This window comes from Hyla sarda, unplaced genomic scaffold, assembly GCF_029499605.1.
Source record: "Hyla sarda isolate aHylSar1 unplaced genomic scaffold, aHylSar1.hap1 scaffold_3557, whole genome shotgun sequence".
In the NCBI taxonomy this organism is placed as follows: Eukaryota; Metazoa; Chordata; class Amphibia; order Anura; family Hylidae; genus Hyla; species Hyla sarda.
In genome coordinates, this window is record NW_026610325.1 from 849 (window position 1) to 12810 (window position 11962).

Genomic DNA, 11962 nt, shown 5'->3' on the forward strand with positions numbered 1-11962 from the left:
TGCTCCATCAGAGTGCAATGGTCGCCTGTCCTTTTTTTAAGTGATGATGTGGGTTTAGCCTGTGCTGTATGTATGTATGGGTGGCTGACTGCCACCCACCCAGAAAGTGTATGGGAGGCTGGTTGGCTGCCAGCCTTCCTTCCATTCCTATGAGTAATGTGAGTGCTCATGAAGGGGACATGGTTGGGTCCACCCCTTTCCCGATTATCCCCTCTAGGCCTTTTGGCTTAGATCAAGTGTAAAAAAAGAAAGGATCTTGCGACAGATCGCATCCTGAGGCACGTTTTTTTTTGTGTGAATACTTGCACTTGGGTGACTTGTGAGCACATACTGATACATACGTTCCCTATCTGGGGACCATAAATTAAATGGATTTTTGAGAAAGGGAGCTGATTTGGAAGCTTGCTTCTGTCGCCCTATGCATTGACCCGATGTGGCAGTATCTTCGGGTAGTGAACAGTGCACCACCCCATTCCAGTGTTAAACAAGAAAGATTCTCATTTAATCCTCCGTGGGTGAGAATTTGAGTTTGAGAATTGGAGACCAAAATGATGAGTTGCACTGACTGGTTTATGAACGTCTATTCATTTAGCGTTTTAATGACCATGTTTGCACACTGATTGGTGTAAAAAAATAAAATAAAACTAAATAATAATAATCTAGCACACCTGTGCAGGTTTGACATGACATGACAGGTAGCTGTCTTGTGGGTGGTGCTGAATCCTGTTAAATGACATGAGGGTCTCATGCCTATACACAAGGGTGTGTCATTGCTGTTGCTTGACCATGCATTGGTTTCTGTGGTCAGTGAATGATAAAAACTAAATTTACCATCCATTGATGGATGGGAAATCCGCCATGAGGCATTTGTTTTTAGAAACTGCTGCTCACAACCAATGTTGCAATGGAGTGTCTCCATCTGCTGGTGGTATTGGAAAGGCATTAGTGCTATGACAGGGTCTGAAGAAGAAGAAGAAGAAGAAGAAGAAGAAGACGGAAAAAAATATATATAAAAAGAAAAAGAGAGAGAGAGAGAGAGAGACTGACTTAGTGAGCGAGTGAGTGAGAGAGTGAGAGTGAGTGAGAGTGAATGAGTGAGTGAGTGATTGAGTGAGTGAGTGAGTGAGTGAGAACAAATGAGTTAAAGCAAGTGAGTGAGAGAGATCGAATGAATGAAAGTCTGAATGACAGAAAGAAAAAAGGATGAAGAAAGAAGCATGAAGAAAAAAAAATGTATATGGAGTTGCTGACATGAGTGCAATCTACAAAGCCGTTGAGGCTGATCCTCATGGGAGGATTATTGCACCAGGACCCTTAGCACTTTTAAAATGCCATTCAATGCCACGGGCTAGATGTAAACTGCAGATGACCATGTTGTGGTAGTTACCATGGATACCCAAGTGATGTGTGAGCTAACACATAGGCCCAACAGATTCCAAGAAGGCCAGAATCACCAGCGGCACCACCATCGATTGTCAGGTCACCCGGATTCAGCAAATACCAGAGTCCAAAATGATGCAGGTTTATACTGTTAATTTTCAGTTTATCGTTACAGTTGGTGTTATTCCATGTCGGAAGGGACGCAGCTACAGCCAGTGGGGTAACTAGAGACAGGCAGGCAGCTATGTGCAACAAAGGTAGGCGTGTTGTTTTCATATGCAGATCTGAAATATTGTCTTATATGCAAGAGGAGGAGTGATGGGGGTTCAGGCAAAAGCCAGGCTATGGATTGCATTGCTAAATGCTCCATCAGAGTGCAATGGTCGCCTGTCCTTTTTTTAAGTGATGATGTGGGTTTAGCCTGTGCTGTATGTATGTATGGGTGGCTGACTGCCACCCACCCAGAAAGTGTATGGGAGGCTGGTTGGCTGCCAGCCTTCCTTCCATTCCTATGAGTAATGTGAGTGCTCATGAAGGGGACATGGTTGGGTCCACCCCTTTCCCGGTTATCCCCTCTAGGCCTTTTGGCTTAGATCAAGTGTAAAAAAAGAAAGGATCTTGCGACAGATCGCATCCTGAGGCACGTTTTTTTTTGTGTGAATACTTGCACTTGGGTGACTTGTGAGCACATACTGATACATACGTTCCCTATCTGGGGACCATAAATTAAATGGATTTTTGAGAAAGGGAGCTGATTTGGAAGCTTGCTTCTGTCGCCCTATGCATTGACCCGATGTGGCAGTATCTTCGGGTAGTGAACAGTGCACCACCCCATTCCAGTGTTAAACAAGAAAGATTCTCATTTAATCCTCCGTGGGTGAGAATTTGAGTTTGAGAATTGGAGACCAAAATGATGAGTTGCACTGACTGGTTTATGAACGTCTATTCATTTAGCGTTTTAATGACCATGTTTGCACACTGATTGGTGTAAAAAAATAAAATAAAACTAAATAATAATAATCTAGCACACCTGTGCAGGTTTGACATGACATGACAGGTAGCTGTCTTGTGGGTGGTGCTGAATCCTGTTAAATGACATGAGGGTCTCATGCCTATACACAAGGGTGTGTCATTGCTGTTGCTTGACCATGCATTGGTTTCTGTGGTCAGTGAATGATAAAAACAAAATTTACCATCCATTGATGGATGGGAAATCCGCCATGAGGCATTTGTTTTTAGAAACTGCTGCTCACAACCAATGTTGCAATGGAGTGTCTCCATCTGCTGGTGGTATTGGAAAGGCATTAGTGCTATGACAGGGTCTGAAGAAGAAGAAGAAGAAGAAGAAGACGGAAAAAAATATATATAAAAAGAAAAAGAGAGAGAGAGAGAGAGACTGACTTAGTGAGCGAGTGAGTGAGAGAGTGAGAGTGAGTGAGAGTGAATGAGTGAGTGAGTGATTGAGTGAGTGAGTGAGTGAGAACAAATGAGTTAAAGCAAGTGAGTGAGAGAGATCGAATGAATGAAAGTCTGAATGACAGAAAGAAAAAAGGATGAAGAAAGAAGCATGAAGAAAAAAAAATGTATATGGAGTTGCTGACATGAGTGCAATCTACAAAGCCGTTGAGGCTGATCCTCATGGGAGGATTATTGCACCAGGACCCTTAGCACTTTTAAAATGCCATTCAATGCCACGGGCTAGATGTAAACTGCAGATGACCATGTTGTGGTAGTTACCATGGATACCCAAGTGATGTGTGAGCTAACACATAGGCCCAACAGATTCCAAGAAGGCCAGAATCACCAGCGGCACCACCATCGATTGTCAGGTCACCCGGATTCAGCAAATACCAGAGTCCAAAATGATGCAGGTTTATACTGTTAATTTTCAGTTTATCGTTACAGTTGGTGTTATTCCATGTCGGAAGGGACGCAGCTACAGCCAGTGGGGTAACTAGAGACAGGCAGGCAGCTATGTGCAACAAAGGTAGGCGTGTTGTTTTCATATGCAGATCTGAAATATTGTCTTATATGCAAGAGGAGGAGTGATGGGGGTTCAGGCAAAAGCCAGGCTATGGATTGCATTGCTAAATGCTCCATCAGAGTGCAATGGTCGCCTGTCCTTTTTTTAAGTGATGATGTGGGTTTAGCCTGTGCTGTATGTATGTATGGGTGGCTGACTGCCACCCACCCAGAAAGTGTATGGGAGGCTGGTTGGCTGCCAGCCTTCCTTCCATTCCTATGAGTAATGTGAGTGCTCATGAAGGGGACATGGTTGGGTCCACCCCTTTCCCGGTTATCCCCTCTAGGCCTTTTGGCTTAGATCAAGTGTAAAAAAAGAAAGGATCTTGCGACAGATCGCATCCTGAGGCACGTTTTTTTTTGTGTGAATACTTGCACTTGGGTGACTTGTGAGCACATACTGATACATACGTTCCCTATCTGGGGACCATAAATTAAATGGATTTTTGAGAAAGGGAGCTGATTTGGAAGCTTGCTTCTGTCGCCCTATGCATTGACCCGATGTGGCAGTATCTTCGGGTAGTGAACAGTGCACCACCCCATTCCAGTGTTAAACAAGAAAGATTCTCATTTAATCCTCCGTGGGTGAGAATTTGAGTTTGAGAATTGGAGACCAAAATGATGAGTTGCACTGACTGGTTTATGAACGTCTATTCATTTAGCGTTTTAATGACCATGTTTGCACACTGATTGGTGTAAAAAAATAAAATAAAACTAAATAATAATAATCTAGCACACCTGTGCAGGTTTGACATGACATGACAGGTAGCTGTCTTGTGGGTGGTGCTGAATCCTGTTAAATGACATGAGGGTCTCATGCCTATACACAAGGGTGTGTCATTGCTGTTGCTTGACCATGCATTGGTTTCTGTGGTCAGTGAATGATAAAAACAAAATTTACCATCCATTGATGGATGGGAAATCCGCCATGAGGCATTTGTTTTTAGAAACTGCTGCTCACAACCAATGTTGCAATGGAGTGTCTCCATCTGCTGGTGGTATTGGAAAGGCATTAGTGCTATGACAGGGTCTGAAGAAGAAGAAGAAGAAGAAGAAGACGGAAAAAAATATATATAAAAAGAAAAAGAGAGAGAGAGAGAGAGACTGACTTAGTGAGCGAGTGAGTGAGAGAGTGAGAGTGAGTGAGAGTGAATGAGTGAGTGAGTGATTGAGTGAGTGAGTGAGTGAGTGAGAACAAATGAGTTAAAGCAAGTGAGTGAGAGAGATCGAATGAATGAAAGTCTGAATGACAGAAAGAAAAAAGGATGAAGAAAGAAGCATGAAGAAAAAAAAATGTATATGGAGTTGCTGACATGAGTGCAATCTACAAAGCCGTTGAGGCTGATCCTCATGGGAGGATTATTGCACCAGGACCCTTAGCACTTTTAAAATGCCATTCAATGCCACGGGCTAGATGTAAACTGCAGATGACCATGTTGTGGTAGTTACCATGGATACCCAAGTGATGTGTGAGCTAACACATAGGCCCAACAGATTCCAAGAAGGCCAGAATCACCAGCGGCACCACCATCGATTGTCAGGTCACCCGGATTCAGCAAATACCAGAGTCCAAAATGATGCAGGTTTATACTGTTAATTTTCAGTTTATCGTTACAGTTGGTGTTATTCCATGTCGGAAGGGACGCAGCTACAGCCAGTGGGGTAACTAGAGACAGGCAGGCAGCTATGTGCAACAAAGGTAGGCGTGTTGTTTTCATATGCAGATCTGAAATATTGTCTTATATGCAAGAGGAGGAGTGATGGGGGTTCAGGCAAAAGCCAGGCTATGGATTGCATTGCTAAATGCTCCATCAGAGTGCAATGGTCGCCTGTCCTTTTTTTAAGTGATGATGTGGGTTTAGCCTGTGCTGTATGTATGTATGGGTGGCTGACTGCCACCCACCCAGAAAGTGTATGGGAGGCTGGTTGGCTGCCAGCCTTCCTTCCATTCCTATGAGTAATGTGAGTGCTCATGAAGGGGACATGGTTGGGTCCACCCCTTTCCCGGTTATCCCCTCTAGGCCTTTTGGCTTAGATCAAGTGTAAAAAAAAGAAAGGATCTTGCGACAGATCGCATCCTGAGGCACGTTTTTTTTTGTGTGAATACTTGCACTTGGGTGACTTGTGAGCACATACTGATACATACGTTCCCTATCTGGGGACCATAAATTAAATGGATTTTTGAGAAAGGGAGCTGATTTGGAAGCTTGCTTCTGTCGCCCTATGCATTGACCCGATGTGGCAGTATCTTCGGGTAGTGAACAGTGCACCACCCCATTCCAGTGTTAAACAAGAAAGATTCTCATTTAATCCTCCGTGGGTGAGAATTTGAGTTTGAGAATTGGAGACCAAAATGATGAGTTGCACTGACTGGTTTATGAACGTCTATTCATTTAGCGTTTTAATGACCATGTTTGCACACTGATTGGTGTAAAAAAATAAAATAAAACTAAATAATAATAATCTAGCACACCTGTGCAGGTTTGACATGACATGACAGGTAGCTGTCTTGTGGGTGGTGCTGAATCCTGTTAAATGACATGAGGGTCTCATGCCTATACACAAGGGTGTGTCATTGCTGTTGCTTGACCATGCATTGGTTTCTGTGGTCAGTGAATGATAAAAACAAAATTTACCATCCATTGATGGATGGGAAATCCGCCATGAGGCATTTGTTTTTAGAAACTGCTGCTCACAACCAATGTTGCAATGGAGTGTCTCCATCTGCTGGTGGTATTGGAAAGGCATTAGTGCTATGACAGGGTCTGAAGAAGAAGAAGAAGAAGAAGAAGAAGAAGACGGAAAAAAATATATATAAAAAGAAAAAGAGAGAGAGAGAGAGAGACTGACTTAGTGAGCGAGTGAGTGAGAGAGTGAGAGTGAGTGAGAGTGAATGAGTGAGTGAGTGATTGAGTGAGTGAGTGAGTGAGTGAGTGAGAACAAATGAGTTAAAGCAAGTGAGTGAGAGAGATCGAATGAATGAAAGTCTGAATGACAGAAAGAAAAAAGGATGAAGAAAGAAGCATGAAGAAAAAAAAATGTATATGGAGTTGCTGACATGAGTGCAATCTACAAAGCCGTTGAGGCTGATCCTCATGGGAGGATTATTGCACCAGGACCCTTAGCACTTTTAAAATGCCATTCAATGCCACGGGCTAGATGTAAACTGCAGATGACCATGTTGTGGTAGTTACCATGGATACCCAAGTGATGTGTGAGCTAACACATAGGCCCAACAGATTCCAAGAAGGCCAGAATCACCAGCGGCACCACCATCGATTGTCAGGTCACCCGGATTCAGCAAATACCAGAGTCCAAAATGATGCAGGTTTATACTGTTAATTTTCAGTTTATCGTTACAGTTGGTGTTATTCCATGTCGGAAGGGACGCAGCTACAGCCAGTGGGGTAACTAGAGACAGGCAGGCAGCTATGTGCAACAAAGGTAGGCGTGTTGTTTTCATATGCAGATCTGAAATATTGTCTTATATGCAAGAGGAGGAGTGATGGGGGTTCAGGCAAAAGCCAGGCTATGGATTGCATTGCTAAATGCTCCATCAGAGTGCAATGGTCGCCTGTCCTTTTTTTAAGTGATGATGTGGGTTTAGCCTGTGCTGTATGTATGTATGGGTGGCTGACTGCCACCCACCCAGAAAGTGTATGGGAGGCTGGTTGGCTGCCAGCCTTCCTTCCATTCCTATGAGTAATGTGAGTGCTCATGAAGGGGACATGGTTGGGTCCACCCCTTTCCCGGTTATCCCCTCTAGGCCTTTTGGCTTAGATCAAGTGTAAAAAAAGAAAGGATCTTGCGACAGATCGCATCCTGAGGCACGTTTTTTTTTGTGTGAATACTTGCACTTGGGTGACTTGTGAGCACATACTGATACATACGTTCCCTATCTGGGGACCATAAATTAAATGGATTTTTGAGAAAGGGAGCTGATTTGGAAGCTTGCTTCTGTCGCCCTATGCATTGACCCGATGTGGCAGTATCTTCGGGTAGTGAACAGTGCACCACCCCATTCCAGTGTTAAACAAGAAAGATTCTCATTTAATCCTCCGTGGGTGAGAATTTGAGTTTGAGAATTGGAGACCAAAATGATGAGTTGCACTGACTGGTTTATGAACGTCTATTCATTTAGCGTTTTAATGACCATGTTTGCACACTGATTGGTGTAAAAAAATAAAATAAAACTAAATAATAATAATCTAGCACACCTGTGCAGGTTTGACATGACATGACAGGTAGCTGTCTTGTGGGTGGTGCTGAATCCTGTTAAATGACATGAGGGTCTCATGCCTATACACAAGGGTGTGTCATTGCTGTTGCTTGACCATGCATTGGTTTCTGTGGTCAGTGAATGATAAAAACAAAATTTACCATCCATTGATGGATGGGAAATCCGCCATGAGGCATTTGTTTTTAGAAACTGCTGCTCACAACCAATGTTGCAATGGAGTGTCTCCATCTGCTGGTGGTATTGGAAAGGCATTAGTGCTATGACAGGGTCTGAAGAAGAAGAAGAAGAAGAAGAAGAAGAAGAAGAAGAAGACGGAAAAAAATATATATAAAAAGAAAAAGAGAGAGAGAGAGAGAGACTGACTTAGTGAGCGAGTGAGTGAGAGAGTGAGAGTGAGTGAGAGTGAATGAGTGAGTGAGTGATTGAGTGAGTGAGTGAGTGAGTGAGAACAAATGAGTTAAAGCAAGTGAGTGAGAGAGATCGAATGAATGAAAGTCTGAATGACAGAAAGAAAAAAGGATGAAGAAAGAAGCATGAAGAAAAAAAAATGTATATGGAGTTGCTGACATGAGTGCAATCTACAAAGCCGTTGAGGCTGATCCTCATGGGAGGATTATTGCACCAGGACCCTTAGCACTTTTAAAATGCCATTCAATGCCACGGGCTAGATGTAAACTGCAGATGACCATGTTGTGGTAGTTACCATGGATACCCAAGTGATGTGTGAGCTAACACATAGGCCCAACAGATTCCAAGAAGGCCAGAATCACCAGTGGCACCACCATCGATTGTCAGGTCACCCGGATTCAGCAAATACCAGAGTCCAAAATGATGCAGGTTTATACTGTTAATTTTCAGTTTATCGTTACAGTTGGTGTTATTCCATGTCGGAAGGGACGCAGCTACAGCCAGTGGGGTAACTAGAGACAGGCAGGCAGCTATGTGCAACAAAGGTAGGCGTGTTGTTTTCATATGCAGATCTGAAATATTGTCTTATATGCAAGAGGAGGAGTGATGGGGGTTCAGGCAAAAGCCAGGCTATGGATTGCATTGCTAAATGCTCCATCAGAGTGCAATGGTCGCCTGTCCTTTTTTTAAGTGATGATGTGGGTTTAGCCTGTGCTGTATGTATGTATGGGTGGCTGACTGCCACCCACCCAGAAAGTGTATGGGAGGCTGGTTGGCTGCCAGCCTTCCTTCCATTCCTATGAGTAATGTGAGTGCTCATGAAGGGGACATGGTTGGGTCCACCCCTTTCCCGGTTATCCCCTCTAGGCCTTTTGGCTTAGATCAAGTGTAAAAAAAGAAAGGATCTTGCGACAGATCGCATCCTGAGGCACGTTTTTTTTTGTGTGAATACTTGCACTTGGGTGACTTGTGAGCACATACTGATACATACGTTCCCTATCTGGGGACCATAAATTAAATGGATTTTTGAGAAAGGGAGCTGATTTGGAAGCTTGCTTCTGTCGCCCTATGCATTGACCCGATGTGGCAGTATCTTCGGGTAGTGAACAGTGCACCACCCCATTCCAGTGTTAAACAAGAAAGATTCTCATTTAATCCTCCGTGGGTGAGAATTTGAGTTTGAGAATTGGAGACCAAAATGATGAGTTGCACTGACTGGTTTATGAACGTCTATTCATTTAGCGTTTTAATGACCATGTTTGCACACTGATTGGTGTAAAAAAATAAAATAAAACTAAATAATAATAATCTAGCACACCTGTGCAGGTTTGACATGACATGACAGGTAGCTGTCTTGTGGGTGGTGCTGAATCCTGTTAAATGACATGAGGGTCTCATGCCTATACACAAGGGTGTGTCATTGCTGTTGCTTGACCATGCATTGGTTTCTGTGGTCAGTGAATGATAAAAACAAAATTTACCATCCATTGATGGATGGGAAATCCGCCATGAGGCATTTGTTTTTAGAAACTGCTGCTCACAACCAATGTTGCAATGGAGTGTCTCCATCTGCTGGTGGTATTGGAAAGGCATTAGTGCTATGACAGGGTCTGAAGAAGAAGAAGAAGAAGAAGAAGAAGACGGAAAAAAAATATATATAAAAAGAAAAAGAGAGAGAGAGAGAGAGACTGACTTAGTGAGCGAGTGAGTGAGAGTGAATGAGTGAGTGAGTGATTGAGTGAGTGAGTGAGTGAGTGAGAACAAATGAGTTAAAGCAAGTGAGTGAGAGAGATCGAATGAATGAAAGTCTGAATGACAGAAAGAAAAAAGGATGAAGAAAGAAGCATGAAGAAAAAAAAATGTATATGGAGTTGCTGACATGAGTGCAATCTACAAAGCCGTTGAGGCTGATCCTCATGGGAGGATTATTGCACCAGGACCCTTAGCACTTTTAAAATGCCATTCAATGCCACGGGCTAGATGTAAACTGCAGATGACCATGTTGTGGTAGTTACCATGGATACCCAAGTGATGTGTGAGCTAACACATAGGCCCAACAGATTCCAAGAAGGCCAGAATCACCAGCGGCACCACCATCGATTGTCAGGTCACCCGGATTCAGCAAATACCAGAGTCCAAAATGATGCAGGTTTATACTGTTAATTTTCAGTTTATCGTTACAGTTGGTGTTATTCCATGTCGGAAGGGACGCAGCTACAGCCAGTGGGGTAACTAGAGACAGGCAGGCAGCTATGTGCAACAAAGGTAGGCGTGTTGTTTTCATATGCAGATCTGAAATATTGTCTTATATGCAAGAGGAGGAGTGATGGGGGTTCAGGCAAAAGCCAGGCTATGGATTGCATTGCTAAATGCTCCATCAGAGTGCAATGGTCGCCTGTCCTTTTTTTAAGTGATGATGTGGGTTTAGCCTGTGCTGTATGTATGTATGGGTGGCTGACTGCCACCCACCCAGAAAGTGTATGGGAGGCTGGTTGGCTGCCAGCCTTCCTTCCATTCCTATGAGTAATGTGAGTGCTCATGAAGGGGACATGGTTGGGTCCACCCCTTTCCCGGTTATCCCCTCTAGGCCTTTTGGCTTAGATCAAGTGTAAAAAAAGAAAGGATCTTGCGACAGATCGCATCCTGAGGCACATTTTTTTTTGTGTGAATACTTGCACTTGGGTGACTTGTGAGCACATACTGATACATACGTTCCCTATCTGGGGACCATAAATTAAATGGATTTTTGAGAAAGGGAGCTGATTTGGAAGCTTGCTTCTGTCGCCCTATGCATTGACCCGATGTGGCAGTATCTTCGGGTAGTGAACAGTGCACCACCCCATTCCAGTGTTAAACAAGAAAGATTCTCATTTAATCCTCCGTGGGTGAGAATTTGAGTTTGAGAATTGGAGACCAAAATGATGAGTTGCACTGACTGGTTTATGAACGTCTATTCATTTAGCGTTTTAATGACCATGTTTGCACACTGATTGGTGTAAAAAAATAAAATAAAACTAAATAATAATAATCTAGCACACCTGTGCAGGTTTGACATGACATGACAGGTAGCTGTCTTGTGGGTGGTGCTGAATCCTGTTAAATGACATGAGGGTCTCATGCCTATACACAAGGGTGTGTCATTGCTGTTGCTTGACCATGCATTGGTTTCTGTGGTCAGTGAATGATAAAAACAAAATTTACCATCCATTGATGGATGGGAAATCCGCCATGAGGCATTTGTTTTTAGAAACTGCTGCTCACAACCAATGTTGCAATGGAGTGTCTCCATCTGCTGGTGGTATTGGAAAGGCATTAGTGCTATGACAGGGTCTGAAGAAGAAGAAGAAGAAGAAGAAGAAGACGGAAAAAAATATATATAAAAAGAAAAAGAGAGAGAGAGAGAGAGACTGACTTAGTGAGCGAGTGAGTGAGAGAGTGAGAGTGAGTGAGAGTGAATGAGTGAGTGAGTGATTGAGTGAGTGAGTGAGTGAGTGAGAACAAATGAGTTAAAGCAAGTGAGTGAGAGAGATCGAATGAATGAAAGTCTGAATGACAGAAAGAAAAAAGGATGAAGAAAGAAGCATGAAGAAAAAAAAATGTATATGGAGTTGCTGACATGAGTGCAATCTACAAAGCCGTTGAGGCTGATCCTCATGGGAGGATTATTGCACCAGGACCCTTAGCACTTTTAAAATGCCATTCAATGCCACGGGCTAGATGTAAACTGCAGATGACCATGTTGTGGTAGTTACCATGGATACCCAAGTGATGTGTGAGCTAACACATAGGCCCAACAGATTCCAAGAAGGCCAGAATCACCAGCGGCACCACCATCGATTGTCAGGTCACCCGGATTCAGCAAATACCAGAGTCCAAAATGATGCAGGTTTATACTGTTAATTTTCAGTTTAT

General features: G+C 43.3%; 7 pseudogenes; all 7 read left to right on the forward strand.

Moving 5' to 3' along the window:
• Positions 1-206: 206 nt before the first annotated feature.
• On the forward strand, positions 207-470 carry LOC130331745 (U2 spliceosomal RNA; annotated as a pseudogene).
• Positions 471-1948: 1478 nt separating this feature from the next.
• On the forward strand, positions 1949-2212 carry LOC130331746 (U2 spliceosomal RNA; annotated as a pseudogene).
• A 1466-nt stretch (positions 2213-3678) lies between these two features.
• LOC130331747 (U2 spliceosomal RNA) lies at positions 3679-3942 on the forward strand (annotated as a pseudogene).
• Positions 3943-5412: 1470 nt separating this feature from the next.
• Positions 5413-5677, forward strand: LOC130331744 (U2 spliceosomal RNA; annotated as a pseudogene).
• A 1480-nt stretch (positions 5678-7157) lies between these two features.
• LOC130331749 (U2 spliceosomal RNA) lies at positions 7158-7421 on the forward strand (annotated as a pseudogene).
• Positions 7422-8906: 1485 nt separating this feature from the next.
• LOC130331743 (U2 spliceosomal RNA) lies at positions 8907-9170 on the forward strand (annotated as a pseudogene).
• A 1456-nt stretch (positions 9171-10626) lies between these two features.
• LOC130331742 (U2 spliceosomal RNA) lies at positions 10627-10890 on the forward strand (annotated as a pseudogene).
• Positions 10891-11962: the final 1072 nt, after the last annotated feature.